Genomic DNA, 8,559 nt, shown 5'->3' on the forward strand with positions numbered 1-8,559 from the left:
TAATAACTAACACAACTAAAAATGACTACTGCGAATGATTGATTTAGTTTAAGACCAAAAATGTGACACTTAACAAGTACTACAATAATATGAATCAATCATTTATGTTAGTCATTTAATTGAGTTTCTTATAACTACCACTATTATGAAGATGGTCTAACATTTTGCTAACATAGTCAACCTTATCTAAAATAACAACCCCAACTTTGTCGGTCTTAAGAACAACGATATATGGGTTATCTATTAAGGATTTAAGGGCAAGAAATTCATTTTTTCTAACGTTGCTCTTAGGGGACTTCTCTTTATTAATAACAATAGTGAAATCTTGTCTAATAACTTCTTTAATGTTATGAGGAAGGTCCCTAATCTCGTATTTAATGTTGCAAATAATGTCCTCAATGGGAATTTTTCTTGGAGACAGTGAAAAATTTAACCTTTTTTCTAAGAGGTGAAAAACATGAGAGTCCAAACAAACACTAGATAAATAATAATAATCATCATCATCATAAATAACATTATTATTATTATTAATCAAAACAACATCAATATTATGATTATTATTCCTATTATTATTATGATTTGAGATATTATTATTAAAGGCATTATTAGTATTATTATAATTAATCTTGTTATAAGAATCGCGTAAGGGAGATATATGTTATAATCGTAAAAAACATGAGGGAGGGAATATGAAGAAGAAATAGGAGGAACATAAAAGGATGGGGAAGTGGGGTCTGTTACCAATGAAGAGGAGGAGAGGGGCGCATTTATGAGAGAGGGAGAAATCAAGTCAACAGGAGGGAGGTTTAGAAGGACGGAGGTGGATGTGGAGTCAACAAAAGGCATTACTCGACGAGGGGTTGACGAATCATTGTCAGGAGAGACGACATGGTTCACAGCATAGTTATGAAATTTGAATTTGAATATGAATACGAATTCAATTCGATACGAACAAAATTCGATGGTTTAAAATTCAATACGAAAAAAATAAATAAATAAATAAAAAAATAAAAATAAAAAAAATAAAAATAATAATAATAATAATAATAATTCGGGAGTATACATTTTTCTAGTAGTTAAATATATTATTTTTCAATATTTAAAAAATATAAAATAGACAAAGATAATGTTGAAAACCTTAAAAACTCCTTAAAAATTGTTATCAATGATAAATGTTGCAAATATAATTGTACCTTGGAACAAAGTTCATAATATTACATTAGAATATAAAATTATAAAAATTTATGCATTCATCCATATATCCAACTATATCATATATTATATGATGTCCAATATAAACTAAACTTTGTAGAAACTCCACATTGCAGTGAGAAATATAGATTTCAAATTACCAACCAAGTTTATGTTTAGAATGTGGTTTTATAGAATGTCAAAACATTTTCAAAATATAAATTTATATCCTTAATTACTATTACTCATTTATCAAATTAAACTAAATTCTCAAAATATATATTTATATCTTTAATTACTATTACTCATTTATCAATCTAAATTAATTATACTTTGTAACTAATTAAATATATTATTTTTAATTACAAGTTATTGTTAATTTATTATTTTTAATTACAAACTATTGTTATTTTATCAAACGAAATTTTATTTTATAATACAAAATATTGATATTACAATTTACTATTTATTTAAATTTCTAAGAAAATCTACTTGTCTTATAACCCATAAATCACTGAATTCATTAACTTAAGAAATTTACTTTGAAAAAATTCATTGTATTAAAATTAAACTAGCGGCTAACATATGCCATCTTATGGATTTGAAATGTTGCTTGAAAAGTACGTGGGCCACGAGGGATTTTTTTTTAACATGAATCCATGGATATCTGTACCGAATTTCTAACAATTGTATTAAATCACAAACTGAATATAATAATCAAGTTTTCAAAATTTGTTGCTCGATACCACCGAATTTGGTAACTATGGTTCATGGAGAATGGGATTGGAGGACTGGACAGAGGACTGGGGATGAAGGACGGATTGAGGATGAAGGTATAACCTTCGAAGAACAATGTCGCAGAGATATTTTAGAGGAAGAACACCCTTGGGATGACATTCTGGACATAGGAATCATATGATGACTATATAGCTTCGAAGGGAGAGAAAGAACTGTGGCCTATGGGGACAAACCATCACAGTCAAGAGATGCTTTGGTAAAAACCATCAACGAGGGACGAATGATGCCAAAATTGTTGGATACAACCTCACGGTATAACGGATCCAGGTTGGAAGATAAATCAGAGGCTAAGGGAGTTGAAATAGAAGAATGATGAGAGACCGAGATAGAGAAGGAAACCTAATTGTTGACCCATGAGTTAAGCACAACGTTTTGATCACATCCAATATGTATGTTCGATAAAACCAGGAAGGTGATTGGCCACAGAGAGCCACAACATTTATTCGCCACAGTGTAGTGAATGTGGTTGTCCAGATCTAAGTGGAGAGAGAATAAAATCTATGATAGGGAATCCAATTCAAATCTAACCTTACAAATTTCAGACCGGAGAAAAGGAAAACTCATTTTCAAAAGGATACACTTGTTTTTCTGGCTGTGTATACAAACTATAGAATGCACACATGCAGATAGAAAGAGACAGAGAATTTCTATTTCTTTTACTAAGTCTTTTCTGTTTTCTTGGATCCAAGCTTAGATGGAAAATGTCAAGGGAAGAAATCTATCGAAGATGAAAGTTAGAACTATGTAAAAACCAAAAGAAAATGTTCCACAGTTGGAGTGGGAGGAGATGGCAGAGGCTTTTGTAGCCCATCTAAATGGTGCATCTATTCAAATTGGCAATCTGTATTATTTTTCTCTAGATACAAAACTATTGATGATGTAAGTCAACAAGCCCATCACTAAATAGGTTCCTTAATAACATGTTTGGGCACTTACAAGTCATGTGTGTGCATAAAATATAAATTGGGAATGTTAATTTTTTTTTTTTTGCCGGACAAGAAAAAATTGGCATTAAAGGTGAACATTGCAGCAAACTGATTAAATTGACACAATTGGAATTAAAGGTGAGCATTGCAGCAAATTGAGTAGGTCAATGAAGAATTTTGTATCCTAAATAATTGAGAAAGATACTCAATTGATTTCTGACCATAGTATTCTGAACTAATCTTTAAATAAAAACTGTAGAAATTTGGTATATAAGATAAGACGTACATTTCAAGAATATAATAGTTTGGGTATACTGAGTTTGGCTATAAGCATGCCCTGTAGTGATAGTCTACGAGGTATATATGCTCTAACGCATTTGTGGGGAAACTCTTTTGTTATTATTTATTGTCTTATTATTTTAAATAGTTATTGAGACATATTGAACTATGGGAATGTAGAAGAAGAGCAAAAGTTGTGTTGTAAGAGCACCAACACCACAAATTATGAATGCCAATAGCCACCTCAAGAGAGACCACTGGAGGAGGAGAATTTTTCAAAATATATACATTTATCTTCAAATTTATAAACATACGTGGTTAATTAACTTGCCATGAATTATCTTATAAAAATTTGTTGGTTATCCACATAAGGTCTAGAATTTCAATTGATTGTACAAATTTTCAGAAGCTCTAACTAATCACTGACATTTTTCACTCCATTTCTTAGTGCAAAGTTCAAACATTCATTTTTTAAACTCCACCATATGGAATCGAGAATGTTCATTCAATTTTTGTTGGGACCAATACATACATATTCATTTCTAAATGGGAAATTATTTCACTACAGTTCACCTATTCTACTCTGCCCAAATTTCATATCAGATATGTTCCCTCGTTTCACTACTCGCTAAGAAAAAACATGTTCAGTTTATTTTATTCCATTAGAACTTATACTCTAAAAACAATTGAGTTTCTAAATATGTCTAGAATTGTTTTGCTAGACTTTCAATGACACTATTTGTCAACATTTCATAAGAGATATGTACACTACTGATAAATAACATCAAACCACAAGAAAACATACACCCTCTTTGGGATTCCCTACATGCTAAAATTATGGACCTTAAAAACAACCAATAAAAATTTTTCTTCCAAAAGATATTATTCAAACAAGAGACAAAGACTCAGCAACACCCTCTTAATTCTTGGGGCCATGTTTTTAGACAGAGGGCAACCTACCCCCCCTCCCTCCATGCAATTGTGGAGGATAACAAAGTCACTCAGATCAAGCTCACAAAGAAGACTACCAAGCAGGCTTGGATGGTGGATCTTAAGGTAAGGCTATTTCAACATCAACACCTTCGACATCTTACAAGGAACCATTGCAAGAAAATGTTTCCTTCCTCCAATGGTTCTCATTCTGTGGAGGATAATGAATTCACTCAAAGAAGACTACCAAGCAAGCTTGGACGTTGGACATTAAGGTAATGGGATTTCAACAGAAGCACCTTGAACATCTTACAAGGAACCAATGTAAGAAGGTGTTTCCTTTCTCCATGTATTCCATTTCTTCATTCTAGTAATACTCTATCATTAGAAATCTTTCTTCAATTTGTGGCACTACTTATGGAGAATTTCAATTTGTTTTGCTATATGTGGGTCTATTGATACTTAACTCATTTTTCTATGTTTTGTTCTTTTGCTTGTTCCAACTTTTCCTAAGGATCTAAGTATTTGTTTATTTCTCTATCTCCTTCCATTTTTTTCTGAGTTTGGAAGGACTCGTTATCCTATTCCTGAACCTTTTCTAATTAGTATCTGAAGCAATGTTGCGAAACTTGGAATTAATAAAAATTGGGCAAAACTATGGGAAGCATACACTTAGACTTGGAAAACTCGAAAAATTCCATGTCCTCAAAATCTCAGAAACACTTTGAAAACATGCATGAGATCAAAGCGATTTGTAACACTGATATGAAGCATCAGTAACCCTTCCAATTTCTAATCTAGTTTCCCTTATTTTGCAACTAGCTCCACTTTCAACTGATGTTCAATCAGAATTAGCAAGCTTTTAAATTTCTTACTTATCATTCTTTAGACAATTGATTTCACAGTTCTCATGTTAGAAGGAAATTCTGCAATTGAAAGGGATTTTCTCATAGTGCACTAAGTCTTTCCAAGCATAAACTAGAAGCTGTAAATTCAAACACCTGAAAGTTTCATCTAGTTCTAGGTCCACACATATGTGGGCATGCTTGGCTCCTTTTATTTGTTATTTCCAAAACATTCTGTAATTTATGGTTTTTACCTAAGTTTCCAACGTGCGTATACTGGTATGGGCACATGTATGGGTACAAGACTTTTTCAAACAAGGGATGGGTGTATATCAGGGGTACATATATCAAATTTTATATATACAATGATATATGGAAAAAATGAGAAGTAAAATTAATGTAAATAGCAATAATTCAGATTCATATTTTAGATTCAAATCAACTGCCAATAAAATCATTTCATCATTTGATATTCATGAAATGACATTCATGTTTCAACATTGAAGATTGACATTCCTTCCTTTTCCATATATGTTGTGAAAATGAAAAATAGAAAATCTAAAACTTGAAACTTGATGATACTCAAAAGTGGGGACTTGGGATTCAAGAATGTTGATAATTATGAAAGTGGCTTAACATTGAGCTTTTGGGCACCAATTTACTACAATAAAAGTAGTGAGTAATTTTCTTCTTCCTTTAATATGTTCTCATGGCCTCTTCCATGATCATGTAGGAAAAACTGAAAATACATAAATGAGATTGAAATTAAGGTTAAACCTATATAAGTGGGAAGCACTGAGATGTTTTATGGCTTCTTGCTAGGTCCATCCTAAAAAGACTTTATTGGGGCTTTTAACAGGTATAGGGGCATGGATACAAAGAATTGGATCCTCGGGTACATGTACCCATACTAAGGGTTGTACCCATGTATCCATTATCACTAATGGCATTAAAATCAAAATTTTGATATACTAAAGAGGGTATTTAGTTGTCCTACCCACATAACTATTGTAGGGAAGTCTTCCACTAGATGAAATCCATGGTCTAATATCTCATGAATTGACCTACTCTGCCCATGACCCAAGTTCATCCTTTGAAGACTAAGTCTCTATCTTTCTGGTTCAAGAGAATGACAATGAAGTAGCCTATGTTATGGTTATCTCAAATGTTCCTTGTGCTCCACTTCTTTCAAATCAAACTCATTATTTTCTTGCAAGAGGGTTATATTGATATAAATATGAAGACAAGGAATTGGTCTTTCAACTTGATACCACCTTCTATTATTGCATCTTAATTTAGACAGATGATTTGATTTTCAACTTGGTGGATGATCCCACTCTGATCTGGACAGTGAGGTAGTTTCTACTTCCCTTCTACTTTTTCTCCCCATGTAACCAAGCACTCCATCCTTCAACCTATAAGCAAAGGTAAGACATTGTGTAGGGATGAAGGTCTTTCAGCAACAATGATCAGCTCTAGTAACATGGAAAGTCCCCTGGGCACATACATGTGGAATCATGGTTGTTGATTATTTTTTAAGAAAACTCCTCATAGTTGTTCATTCATTTTTGAAAAATATCATCATAGTTATCGTTCATTCATTTTTAAACAATCTCATCATAGTTTTTGTTCATTCATTTTTAAGCAATATCATAATAGTTCCTTTTTTTTTCTATTACCTTTACTCAATTCTATAATCAACATACTTTATTGTCACATCATTGAGTAAAGTGTGAGGTTGAAAGCCACTACTCAATAACCTTCCCTATCAAGGTAGGAAACACTGCTAAAAAATGAAACTCCAGATGCCTTTTATCATCTAACTTTTACTCAATATAGTAAAATTTCATTATTCAGGTATTATTATCACACCTATAGTCCTTGAAAATCTTATCCGTGCTTCATTCCTATGAAGTCTTTGATAGCAATTTGATCACCTATTTGTTTACATACTTCATTCCTACCAAATCTTTAATGGAAATTTGACCACCTATTTATTTTCTATTCAACTAGATATGGTGGTCTATATTTGTTTATCAGTGAAAGAGTGAGAATTTCATAAGAGAAATACTTCCTCCATTAGCTAAACCACTGAATTATACATTCATATTAAGCAACCAAAAATGGAGAGGAACTCAAGATATAGTTGGTTACTTTTGGCTTCCTCAAGCTCCATAGAATTACAAGCCCTGTGAATTTGTGGTTACAATTACATCACTTGAACCCTCTTTAGATGAGGTGAGTTGTGTAAGATCATAACTCCCTAATATCTATGAAACATATGGCTTGATTTGGACAATAGGAAATAGAAGCCCTCCAAGCTTTCCCTTCAATGTATGGAACATAAGACCAAAAATTGCAAGCGTCAAAATCCCGAGGTGTAAGTATAGAAACATTCTAATGTAATAAGGACCTTTACTCTTCCTATTGTATGTTTGAAGAATTTTAGTTTTGACTTTACTGCAATGCCCAGGATAAATAAAATGTATACAATAGTTAAGAAATATGGGCCTGTTCTTTTTTTCTTGGTTGTTTGAAAATGGACAATTGCTTTACAAACGAGGTGTGGAAACAGCTCAACAAATTACAATTAATGGCTCAAATTTACCTCAAGGTGGATCCAATGATAAAGAATATTGGCTTGACTTCCCTAAAGAGGATGGGGTTGTAAAAGGAATGAGACAAGGTGATTTGTAGAGCACAATGGAATATGTACATTTTAAAATTCCTTTGGAAGCAACATACATTGACGTTACAATAAGGTTGTTGTATCCTCTAAATGGTTCCATCACTATCAAGGTTGGTGCCCTTAATATGCCTCTCAAATATGGAGAGCATGTTGGTGATTGGGAACATTTCACTCTTAGAGTGAGAAATTTCATTGGTTGACTATGGAAATTTTATTTCTCACACCATAACGATGGTCAATGGGTCAATGCCTCTGATTTAGATCACATTGAAGGGAATAGGATAGCGGTATATGCAACAAAGAGTGGGCATAGAAAATTTTCTCATGCAGGGAATTTTATTGAGGGTGTTAGGAAGGTTGGTTTTGGTATCCAAAATGATGTTAGCGGGAGGAAATATTTTCTAGACACTAGTTGAAAATACCAAATTGTTGTGGCAAAGAACTCGGAAGATCTTGGGTCAACAAACAGTGGTAGAGCCTCCATGGCTTCACTACATGATGGAGTAGTGTAATTATATTGCTTCCTTCTAAACTGAGGTCACCTATAGAGAGTCTCCTAAACAAATTTCCTAAGGATCTTTCAAGTAAGAAAGGACCTATAGGACCCAAAGGCAAAGACATTTCATACAGGGATGAAACAGTTTGATGTGCAACATTCACAAATAGTAAATGTAAGTTTAGTTTGCCAATCATAATGATCAGAGTCTCTTCCACTTAGTTGTGAATTCAATCCATTATTTATTGCAAGTTGTAACAATAAACTTTTAAATTGAGCATATTGTTTTTCTATCGATAGCTGCAAAATAATTTTTCCTTTACCTTCTTATTTTTGTTTTTTGTCTTGCACTTCCATTTTCATATTAATTTCTATCCTTTTAAGAAACTCGTATATTGTGCATAA

At 32.5% G+C, this 8,559-nt stretch overlaps 1 pseudogene; it reads left to right on the forward strand.

Moving 5' to 3' along the window:
* Window positions 1–1,961: 1,961 nt before the first annotated feature.
* On the forward strand, window positions 1,962–8,304 carry LOC149217349 (hypothetical protein At1g04090 pseudogene; annotated as a pseudogene).
* Window positions 8,305–8,559: the final 255 nt, after the last annotated feature.

This window comes from Pinus tabuliformis, chromosome 1_1 (assembly GCF_031772625.1).
Source record: "Pinus tabuliformis cultivar Carrire ecotype Pingquan chromosome 1_1, CPIR1, whole genome shotgun sequence".
In the NCBI taxonomy this organism is placed as follows: domain Eukaryota; kingdom Viridiplantae; phylum Streptophyta; class Pinopsida; order Pinales; family Pinaceae; genus Pinus; species Pinus tabuliformis.